This window comes from Lissotriton helveticus, chromosome 1_1 (genome assembly GCF_964261635.1).
Source record: "Lissotriton helveticus chromosome 1_1, aLisHel1.1, whole genome shotgun sequence".
Classification (NCBI taxonomy): domain Eukaryota; kingdom Metazoa; phylum Chordata; class Amphibia; order Caudata; family Salamandridae; genus Lissotriton; species Lissotriton helveticus.
The window spans coordinates 2,065,203,755-2,065,215,915 of NC_136057.1; the positions used below are offsets into that span (position 1 = coordinate 2,065,203,755).

Below are 12,161 nucleotides of genomic sequence, written 5' to 3' on the forward strand. Positions count from 1 at the left end.
CTCTCTAAACATATTTTGTGTAAGGGGTTGAATGATTCTGTACATTGCTAGCCAACCTGCCTCATTCTCCTATGATACATATCACTGATATTCTACAGCAAGACATCCTCACTGAGTAAGTTGATCAGATACATACATGCAAAGGAACAAAAGACCACAAAGGACTAAGACACAAGTCATAGTTGAAGAAAATGTACTGCAGATTTATTGGTCAAGGTACGGGGTTAATTTAAGGGTGATTCAGAAACAGTCAATGATAAGCCCTCTGCTAACTGTCTGCCTGATTAGACAACAACCACGACAAATACACTGCATATTTTGCTGTTCCTTCGGTTTGACGAAACAACCAAAGAGGAAGACACCAGGTGGCTACCAGACCACCCTCTGCTCCAGAAGGGACCTAAATGGAAGGGGGAGATGCTTGGGCGGTTATATCCAGAGTCCATCTGCTCTATGTAGGGTAAGCAATAAGAGGGGTGCATCTGTCTGTGGATTGGAGTGGTAGGCACCAGCCACACTACATTGTCGCACTCTGTTTGACGTGTGTTGTGACAGTTGTTCAGAAATGCAGAACAGCCGTTTAATTTAATAAGCATGTCCCCATTGTTTTCCTACAGTGAAATGTCACCACAAAGAGGAGAGACATTCAATTGTTGAATTATAGATTAGAAAAAAATCACCCTTTATAATGTGAGTGCAGTCACCATTTGAGGGAATGAAATATCAGGGCAGCAATGCAAAGGATATCGAGCCGTGCCTCCACACTGGGCACCATGGCAAAGTTAGTCAAAAAACCTACTTAAAATTGTAGCAACTTCAACTGGTAGTGTTAAGTTATATCAACATCAGCTTAAAATGCCACTGGAGAATGACAAGCACTAACCGTGACAACGTGGCTTAAAAGAGGGCTTTAGGAAAAAGTCCCACAGATGCAAATACAGGAAAACACATTGATGATTAACTCCGCATTACAAGTGGCACGCGAGGAAGAGCTGCTTGGTCAGAGGAATACAGCAATTCTCCTGATGAGAGGCCTTGACCCACAGATATATTCTGGACAGCACTTAAAGACACAATGCTCTTAATTGTCTTAAGCTTCTAACCATGACATCCAACTACACTCACCATTTTGAGACCAAATGTACTTTGATAACCCAAACCTGCATGATTTCAATGTTGGGAAAAACGTTGACCTGGAGGAGTAGGACACAAATAACACTGCAGCTTATAGTGTTGAGCTAGAGGTGAAGGTAACAGAGATATGACTAAGAATCTCAAAACATTTTTTTTTTCAAGTTTGTTTTTATTGGCGTCATAATTGTGCAGAGTAGTACTGTAAGTAATACGACATTTTGTACATTATATCTATACTCCGTATACATAGTCAGCAGAATACTGTGATTTTTAGGTGTACCTATTGTACTTTTCACTGTGAAACTTAGAACAACCCCTTATCCCCCCACCCTCCCCAGCACTCAAATGGTATACATAACTGAGTAGTTTCAGGCAACGTCTTGCGGGTAAAGTCTCATGATTGCTTATTAGCTTGAACAACTTGATTGTCATCCTCCTTTCGGTCATAGCGTTTGTGCGATGTGTTATATAGTAATAGATTCTGCAACCTGCTTCATGTGGGGATCAAGAGTGTAGTATGCTTCATGTACCTAACCGAGTCACTAGGCTGCAAACTCATGTGTACATCGACAGGCATCCTGAAGTCCTATCGGGTTTCACTCAGTGTGGGTCGAGGAGTGTGTTTCAAACTCTCCCAGTATTGAGTTCCAGTCTAGTGAGATGTGTGTTTTTCTAAGACCTCTGCGTTCCTCCCTTTGTAGCTCGACACCTTCTGCCTTTCCCCATCTCAATACCTCTCCGCGCCAGGTCTCGATATCAGGTGGCCTGGCTGATTTCCATTTCATCGCTATTGCCCTTTTTGTCAGTAACATAGCCAAATCCGCAAATCTTGTGGCTACGCTCTTTTTCTTTTCTGTGTGGCCTAGACCCAAAACTCCATACAACAGGGACGTGTATGGCCTGCCCGGTGCCACCGCCGTTAGTGCCTCCTGTACCGCCCCCCCAGTATTGTCCAAGCTTGGGGCAGTCCCAGAACGTATGTATGAGGCCTGCATCATCCAACCCACATCTAGTGCAGTTATTTGCCGAGTCTGGGAACAATGCGTGTAGTCTGTGTGGAGTTAGGTATGCTCTATGGACTATCATTAATTGGATATACTTAAACTTTGGGTTCCTTGCCACTGTTTTGGGGTATTTTATCAGTCTTTCCCACTCTTTGTCCCTGAGAGCCCTGCCCGCGTCCGCCTCCCAGCGGAGCCGGAGGGGCTGTAAGGAGACTGCTCTGCCTGCTCGTATCCCACTTGTTAGCCATTTCGTCAGATGACTTCCTGCCCCCATCAGATATTGCATTGTGAGCAATGTGTTTGTGTCTGGTTCCTTTCCGGTTCTTGCCCATTGTGTGGTGATATAATGCGCTATCTGTGCATGTGTTAGAAATAGTTCTCTTGGGGTGTGATGCAAATTAGTGAAATCCGTATACGACAGTAGATTCCCATCAGAGAAAAAATCTCCGACCTGCAGCACTCCTGCATCATGCCATAGTTTCAGCTTACGTTCCGTGAGTGTACCTGTTCCCAGGGGTATTCCCAGCAGTGGTATCGTGGGCGCGTATGTAGAGGATTTATTCGTATATTTCACAGTCGCCTTCCAGTGTTTGAGTGCTAGTCTGAGTAGCGGCGGGGTAGTGTCCGGTATTTTAGCTCGTGGGAGAAGTAATCTGTGTATGGTCCCTCTAGCTCTATCAGAGTCAGACATGTGAAGTTCATGTAGGTTGCGTCCCGCTAGCCAATAGGCCAGCCATTGTAATTGGCATGCGTAACTATAAGCAATCAGGTCTGGGACTCCCAGGCCTCCCCGGTCCGTCGGTAGCTGTAATTTTGCTAGACTGATACGTCGCCTTCCTGTGCCCCACATCACTTCCGTCAAAACCGTATTTAGAGCCTTAAAAAAGGGGGAGGGTATCAGTATCGGTAAGTTTGTGAAATAGTATATAAGCCTGGGCAGCACCACCATTTTCGAAATCGTAACTCTACCCGCTACTGAGAGCGGTAATGAGGTCCAGAAACGAACTTGCATCCTTAGTACACTAAGGGCCTTTCCCAAATTACCCCCCAGTAGGTCCTGCGGCCGTCTGTAAATCTGAATACCCAGATACTTAAAAGTCTCGGGTGCAATTTGGAAGTTGTATGGTGGAAACTGCAAACAGCAGCCATAAGGGGTCTGTGAAAATAGTATCCATAGGATGTATTTTCATTAATTGTGAGGCCTGAGAGTTCCCGGAACTCACTGAATATTTCTGGCAGCGGCGTTAGGGGGCCCGATACATCCTTAAGAAACAATAAAATGTCATCCGCATAGGCAGAGATGACATTATGAGTATTAAGACTGGTTATTCCTCTGTGTACCACTACAGTTCGTGCCTTCAGTAGTAAGGGTTCTAAGGCGATGATAAAAAGCAGGGGCGATAGTGGGCAGCCCTGTCTGGTGCCTTTCGCAATTGCAAACTGCTCAGAAATACACGCGTTGGTCCTGACTCGCGCTGTAGGGCCGTGATATAGCAACCTCACCCATGCTATATACTCCGCAGGAATGCCAAATTTGGTCAGCACTGCAAACATGTAATCCCATCTCAGGGAGTCGAAGGCTTGCCTAAGATCTAGGGAGATACACCCCTCATTTTCTCCCTCCCTCCCTTGCGGTATCATCAGCTGGCTTAGCCTCCGTAAGTTCAGTGCGGTGTTCCTCCCCGGAACAAATCCATTTTTGTCTGGATGAATGATATCCGTGATACAGTGAGATAGTCTTGTTGCCAACAGTTTACTGAGGATTTTATAATCCGTATTCAGTAAGGATAATGGCCTATAGTTCTCCAGTTGTAGGGCGTCTCTACCCGGCTTCAGTAGGGATACTATTATTGCCTGCAGCGTTGATTCTGGTAACGCACCACCTGTCAGAGCCTCCCTGTATAGTATTTTTTTTTTTACTGTAGCATCCGTTTATTTCAACAGAAACACAACAATGGTAAAACCAAATTACAGTTTGCAGACCCTCCATGCTGAAGCAAGGATTCAACCAATAATTACAGCTGTTAATAATGGTGCAGATCCTACACTGAACCAAAGATATAAAACGTCTTTGAGTGTGCAACGTTAAAGTCCATAGCATTACTACTGAGTAAGACCAAGCTTCTTTTTCAGCGATTCTGGCATTTCGGGTGGAGGTGGACGAGGAAGCCTGAAATAGACCTTAACGGAGTCATAAATGAACCACTGCAGTGCAGCCAAAGTGCCAATCATAATAATACGGGCGGTCAGACCCTTCCAGACACCTTTGGGTCCAAGTATTTTTAGGACTGCTACAGCAGTACTGCCTTTCTCTTTATTCAACACTGAAACCACTGAATCAGCAGGATGGGACACAATGGCACAAAACACACCAGCAATATACCCGGCAACGAAAGTAACCACCAACTGTTCAGATTTTGTGCACTCGCTTCTCGGTTTCGGGACTACATATTTGTACAAAGCTTCAACTGTACGCTCGAAGCAGGCAAACTTCATCATGGTGTATGGGATCTGTCTCATCCAGAGGGGAACAACGCCTTTGTAGAAAGCCCAAATCCCTTCCTCAGCATACATTTTTGGAGTAGCTTCCCGTAGAGTGTTCGCATAGCCAGGTTGTGTCTGAATACGAACTTTAGCAGCTTCCATTGGAGCCAGGGCAATATCAGCAAAGAACTCTGCTCTGGCAGATGCCGCCAAATACAAAGAAGTACGCCACAAGTATGTGTTTTCCTCTCCCAGAAGGTTACTACACAGGACTTTGAAGACTTTGTAGAAACCAAACTTGCAAAGTCCCTGCATGGAGTATCCGATAAACGTTGGAGCCCATCTCTTGGCAAGGCCACGAAAGCCAACTTCCTTCAATGTGACTGAGAAGCCATTAAAAATGCCCTTGTATTTCTTGGGATCCACCTGCAGACGGCATTTCACCAAATCCAGAGGAACGACTGCGGTGTGCGTCACACCACAACTTAGGACCCTGTATAGTATTTGTAATCTTGGGGCCAGTGTGTCTATGAACGTCAAATAGAATTCAGCCAGCAGACCGTCTGATCCCGGGGCTTTGTTTCGCGGCATTGCCTTAATGGCTTGTCTGATTTCCGGCAATGATATGGGTTTCGAGAACTCAGTTCGGTGTGTCGGTGTTAGTTGTGGGATTTGCAGATCTGAAAGAAAGTTGTCTAAGTTCTGGGCATCAAGTGGGGCATGTGGGCCATATAACTCAGTGTAATAAATCCTGAACGTATTATTGATATCTATTTGGGTTTGTACGATCCTCCCGCCTTGGTCTGTCACTTCCGTGATGGGGTTACTCTCTGGAACATTGCGCGTTAAGCGTGCCAGTAGGGGGCCCGCTCTGTCCGCCTGTGTGTGTTGCCTGTATGTGTATTCTTTATAATCTATCAAACGCAGTTCCTCTAATAGCTCTGCGTGTTGGATGTGTGCCTCTTGGAGTTGTGTGAGGTTACCATCCGTTCCCACAGCTTCGTTTTCCAGCATTGCCAGCCCTCCCTCCACCTTCTTGAGTTTGTCCAATAGTGCACGCTTGACACCCACTCTAGTGCCCATCGCTACCCCTCGGATCGTCACTTTGAAAGCGTCCCATTCGATCTGTCTAGAGCTGGCTGTGTTCTCATTATCGGTAAAGTATTGGGTGGTGGCATCCAGTAAAGTGGAGCGGAAGACCGAGTCCTCCAATAGGCCGGGTGATAAAAGCCACGTTGGTATTGGGGTGGGGATCCTCCCCCATTGTAATGTTAGTTCCACAGGGTTGTGGTCTGACAACGTCTTGCCCATATGTAGCACTGTCGTTATGGACCCGATCAGTGTTCGTGAACAGAAAATACGGTCAATCCTAGTGTGTAGTTTGTGGGGCGGGGAGTAGAATGTGTACTCTCTATTGGTTGTGTTCAGTGCCCTCCAGGAGTCCACAAGGTCCCACCCAGCTGCCCAGGACGCTAGCGCTTCAGCATGTCTTCTACTGTCTGTGGCGTGCAGTGGGGGGTTTGATCTATCCAATGCGACATCCAACACCACATTACAGTCTCCCCCTATCACCCAGTCTTGGGCCACCCATTCTGACAGTATTCCACTGAGATCTTGAAAAAACCTAGATTGCTCCGAGTTCGGTGCGTAAATACAGCCCAGCACTGTGCATATACCATCTAGTATTCCTCGTAAGAGTACAAATCTCCCTTCCTTGTCTATCTTTTGCTCTAGGACTTTGAAAGGGGTATTGTTCCTTATCCAGATGGCTGCACCTCGGGAAAATGCTGAATATTCAGTGGCGAATAATTGGCCTTTCCACTTCCGCCTCAGTTTAGCCCCTTCTTCCCTATTTAAGTGGGTTTCTTGTAAGTATGCTATAGACACCTGACGCCTATTCAGTTGTGCCAGAGCTCTATGCCGTTTATGGATTGAGCCCAACCCTCTCACATTCCAGGTGCAGATTTTATAATTATTAGGAGTCAACATGGTACTGAGCTTTCTCAAACCTGGACATCACCCTAGTTCTCAAGGCATGTAACATTGCATACATTAACGCGAGTGCTGCATCTGTACTGAACCTCCCAACTATAAGGTCCTTCTCACAAAACTGTGAGGGACCAAACCATAGTACCCAACTGGGGTATAAACTAATCGTTGTGGTGCCTTCGCCTGGGGGGTGCGCCCAGTCGATAACCTACTGTAAGTCTCTACTCGAAGTTACTCCTCCTAAACCCCCCAACATTGATAAGTTACTTGGCACCTATCTCCTCCCTCCAGTTGTGCATTTGTCGCGGTGTTACGTTACCAATCCGCATCTACTGTGACATCGTTCATAAGTCCTCTGCCAGCTGCACCGTGATACGTGGGAATAATTGCACACTAGCGTCTGTGTCTGATGCAGCCGTGTGAGAGCTGGCCTGGCTATTCGCGTCTCTGTCCATGTCCGCATCATGAGCTGCCAGTGCATCTGTTGTGAGAACTGCAACTTGTAGAGAGGTTTCCATGTCCGTTTGATCTCGACCTCGATCTTGCGGGTGTGCGTCCTCCATCCCCTCCTCCAGCGGTTGGTCCGAGCGCTTCCTCAAAGATCCCTGCGATTGTTCGCTCCGCTCTCCCTGACTATCTCTTCGGGATCGGGGCGGTGTGAGCGACACCTCTATCCACTCCGAGGCTTCCTCCGGGGTGTCGAAGAAATAGGTCTTATGATCATGGATGACCCTAAGTCGTGCCGGGAAGAAGAGCGAATATTTCATATTACGTTCACGGAGTGCCTTTTTCACTTCCCAAAAAGATCCCCGGGCTTTCTGTAATGCCTGAGTGCAGTTTGCATAGATGGAAATTGTTTTGTTCTCATATTTTAGTGGTGTCTTTTCTCTGGCAGTTTTCAATATCGCATATCGGTCTCTAAAGTGTAGCAGTCTGGCTACCAGCGGGCGTGGTGGGGCACCCGGTTTCGGCGGCCTAGGTGGCACTCTGTGGGCTCTTTCCACGCTGTACATCGGGGTTAGGTCCTCTGCTTCCATGATCGTCCTTAACCAATCCTCCACAAATCTAGTCGGATTAGTCCCTTTGCTTCGCTCCGGCACACCTAAAATATGTATATTGTTGCGGCGGGAACGCCCTTCCGCGTCGTCCACCCTCTCTCTCAGATACTTGATGTGTTTTTCCAGTTCCTCAAGTTTCGCGGAGTGCGCAGTCTGCTGTGGAATCAGATCATCTAGTGCGAGTCTATGTTCAGCCACTTTTTCTGACAGTTTTTTGTGGTCATCTTTTAGCAGGGAGAGACCTGTTGACATCGAGTCCATTCTCACTTCGAGTGCTTCTCTGGAGGCCCTGATTTCCGTGAGGATAAGGTCCAGTTTGGCATCCTGCGCCCCTAGCCCCGTCGGTGGGATGATGTCTTCAGTGGACGACGCCAGGGGATCCTCCGAGCCAGAGGAGGGAACTATCGTGCGTGGCGCCGGATCATTCCGGCAGAGGCCGTTTCTCACCATTGCGTTGCCTGTCCGCGGCTGCTTCCTCAGGTATTCCGCAGTATCTGCAAGTTACAAGGCCCCAGAGGTTTTCAGTAATTTCCCCCCCTATCCGGGCCTGGGTCAGTGCAACCCCACCACTCACTGCAAACGATGTGTCGTGTCCTTCACTGGCCCTCCCGGTCTACGTTGTGGGCTTCGGCGTGCTTCACATCCACAGGTGCAGCAGCGCTTAAATGAGTGCCATTTCCATGTTCACTGGGCGTGAGGCAGCGGGGCGCTCCCCAGGTGGGATCTAACTTCATGCCATTTGGATAGAGGGTTTAGTAGCGCGTTGTGTATGCCGCTGTGTTGCGCGAAGCACCAGATTAGTCAGTGATGGTATGGGGGTTCACTCTGTATTCGATGTCCCCAGGGCCGTACCGCAATCACTCCGCCCTCAGTAGTCCGCTAGCGTAGTAACCGCATTTGATAATGGCCGCCGTCTGCAGACGTAATTAGGCCCCCCAGCGGTGTCTCGCCTCCGCCTCTCCTCATCCGTTGCTGCCTATGTTCCTCTTGTGTCTCCCCCAACCCGAATCCGGTCCTCAATGGTCGACTTTCCGGGGGGGGGGGCACGGAGAGAGGGGGGCAGCCACGACTCGGCTCTGCCGCCGGGACCCGCTTCTCCGCCACCATCAGCCTCGCTCCGGTCGGTCGAAGCGCAGCGCCTTTGGTGTCTGCAAGCCAGCCGACTCAAAGGCACTCGGGGAGGCGGGGGGGGGGTGGGAGCGCCACTGCCCCGCCGTGGTGTAACAGAGGCGTCCGCGATGGTAGTCAGAAGGGGTCATGGGCGGGCGTATACCTCCCCGGGTTCAGCACACTTCCGGTCCGTCCTGGCGTTTACTGTGGGCCGGGGATGCCTCCTCGATTGTGGGCCTCACCGCCGCTCTGGACCGAACTCGACAGCAGGCAGCCCCTGGCGCTCAGATTCTTTTCTTTTTGCGATCGGTAACCAGTCCGACTCACAGCGTGTTCAGAGGTATGGAGATTTTCGCCAAGAAGTCAGGATAATTAACAAAAACTGGGGTATGTGAACGGAGCTAGGACGGCTCACGTCCTACATGCTCGGCTGTTGGCCAGGCCCCCGAATCTCAAAACATATGGGCAATTTTACACATAAGGAAACTTTGTTGACTATTGCATATTTAGTTTAATGTAATGCGCAATGCTGTACCAGCTTTCCAGCAATCGCCAGAACATAGCGGCAAAACTGATTGACTCAAATTCTATGCAAGAGAGCATAGATCCTGATATTAAAATTGGTGACAGGGAACTGGTAATAAAACAAATGTCCACATTTACCAAAGGTTTGCTCTGGTGAATGCAAAATGCAAATCATCGACAGGCAGCTTAAACAGCAGTACCCTATCTATTTTCACAAGCAAAAGTTATTTTGAGCTTAAAGTTGACCCATGTGCTCTTTTCAAACCCCTTGACACCACCACCCTGTTAACGTATGCAAGAGTGGGCATGTCTAGGATGGGCAATTGCAAGAAGGTTAGGTTTTTGGTGCAAATCTATTAAATTAGTATGACCTTGCTTTGCTCCAATCCTAATGCCAAGTTAAGGCAAGCTCTTGGAAGAGGTTGAGTGGTATATTGCCTGATAAGTCTATCTGTAACATATGTCTTGCTATAAAACATGCATCTTACATGTTTGACCCTGTTGTTTTTGTTATGCACACCTAAAATGGTACTAGGGTGTATCTTTATGTGTTGGCTTGCCTTTGTGCAACAGTGCAAGGCTGAACATTAGTAGAACAGCCTGATTTAGCACCAATGCACCTGAGGATATCCTCTGCAGGTGACTCACTAAATCCGGTGCTACGCTCTTTTCTTCCCTTTGTGTAATGCAGCATTTCAATTTTGGACTGCGTTTAGCTTGGGAAAAAGTGGTGATTGAACGCACCTTTGTTGGAGGTGTCAGCCTTGGGAGAAGTTTGTCTTCAAATTGTTTTGCCATACTCTTCCATATTTCTTTGATCTCCTTTGCTAACAAGTGCTAAAGTGTGTCTGCTCATAGAGGAGTGCTGCTCTGCCAACTCCTGCCCAGTTTTTGTTGCTTTCCTTTTATAGTTATATGTATATCGATCATTTGTATTGCGGTTGCTTGATTGCTTAAAAATAGGGATGTGCAGCTTTTTTTAAAATTTTGACTATGATACATGCTTTGGCATACAACTATCACATATTTTAAAAATTCAATTATGTACTATGTATATGAGATATATGCTTATACTGTATACTATTGCTAAGTGTATCCCCAAATAAAAAAGAAAGTGTGTGTGCTCACTCCTTAAAGGATGGTAACATTGGCCTCTCCCCAAGTGGCATATTTAATTTACTTGTAAGTCCCTACTCAAGCAGCACTGCTTGTGCCCAGGGCCTGTAAATTAAATGCTACCAGTGGACCTGCCAGAAACCGGTAGTAGGAAGCTTGTTTCTGGTACAGGGAAGGCATGGCTTGGCAGTTCGGGCTGGACTGTTCCGATGAGGCACAGGGTAAGACTGATTTGCATATGGCCATGTCTGAACTGTGGTGGCAGAGTGGGCTAAAGAACGGTGATGGATTAAACCCAGATCTGTTGACTGGGTGTGAGTGTTTGATTGGTCCAGATGCTCTAACCATCACCACCCCCTTTTGTACCAGTGGACCTGCAGCACTGATTGTGCTACCTACTTAAGTAGTCCTGCAAACCTGCCTCAGGCCTGCCTTTGCAGGCTGTGTGGGCGGTTTTAACTGCCATTTCAGGCTGGAAAAAAACCATTTGTCAGGACCAAACCTTTCATTTTAATACATATAGGTCACCCTTAGGTAAGGCTCTAAATAGCCAATGTATTTAAAAAGTGGGACATGTATATTTAAGTTTTACATGTCCTGATAGTGAAAAACTATTCATTCTTCACTATTGTAAGCCCTACCTCTCCCACATGATAATATTGGGGTTACCGTATTACATTTAATAAGGATATCTTTCAAATGTAAACAGATGAAAAGTTCATATTGGTGTCTTTGGAATTGTAATAAAAAATCCTCTTTAAGGGTAAAGTCAGATTTCCAATTACATTTTTTAAAATACTGCTTTTAGGAAGTTGCCATTTTCTTGCATTAGCCATTTAGTGTCTGTCTATGGGTGAAAATACTAGGTGCAGTTGGTCCTTGTGTATTCTTCCTGGACAGCCACACACAATAGAGAGCGTAGGTGGGCCTGATGGGGGCAAAGCTGAGCACAGCCCCACTTACACCTGAATATGCTGTATCCTGCCTCCATACAAAGGGCTGCTTACTCAGTGTAGTTAGTCTAGAGTCAGAGCAGGGGGTGCAATTCAATGGTAATCCTCTGGATGGTTCTCCCACTTCAAAGAAAGCACCAGTTATAAATATTGGCCCTCAGACACCAAGGAAGAAGGACATCTGTGTTGCTGAAAGGACTGCCAATCTGGGGGACTGCTTCCCTGACAGACTGCTACCCTGCTGTGCTCACCTGCTTCCCTCCTGGGTGAGAAGGACTGGACCTTCAACCTGTACCCAGAACCACCAGAGTGACTCTAAGGGTTAGTTTCTTGTAACCAGCACATGGACTCTGCAACTGTGAGTCCTACCCTGCCAATTGGTGCTACCCCAGTCCTGGATCCTTGGAAGTAGGCCTGAATGTGCTCAGCCAACCCATCTGTGGACCCAGCAGAATGGACCTTCTACTATGCTGCATGCAGCAATTCCGAGCAGAGCTGACGCATTTCCTCTGCTGCGTGGACTTTCCTGGCACTGGGACTTCCCATCGCTGTTGCAGCATCATTAGAACCACCACTATGAAACACATCCCAGACGCAGGCCCTCACATTGCAAGCCCCTCGTCGCCATCATCGTCGATGATGATGCAGAGCTCCTTATTGTAGACTGTGCAGCTTTTTCGGAATTATCCAGTGCATGAAGTATCCTCGACATCGAAAGCACCCCTCATCGCCGGCCTTACTTGATGACAACGCAGGACCACGCATCACAGCCTCCCAGCTGCCTGGAA

At 47.5% G+C, this 12,161-nt stretch overlaps 1 protein-coding gene and 1 pseudogene across 1 annotated transcript in view; both read right to left on the reverse strand.

The window, feature by feature from the left end:
* AK5 (adenylate kinase 5) overlaps nt 1–12,161 on the reverse strand; it is a 2,677,990-nt gene that overhangs the window by 716,464 nt on the left and 1,949,365 nt on the right. The gene's annotated exons all lie outside the window — the stretch shown is intronic.
* LOC144819031 (solute carrier family 25 member 3 pseudogene) lies at nt 4,046–5,933 on the reverse strand (annotated as a pseudogene).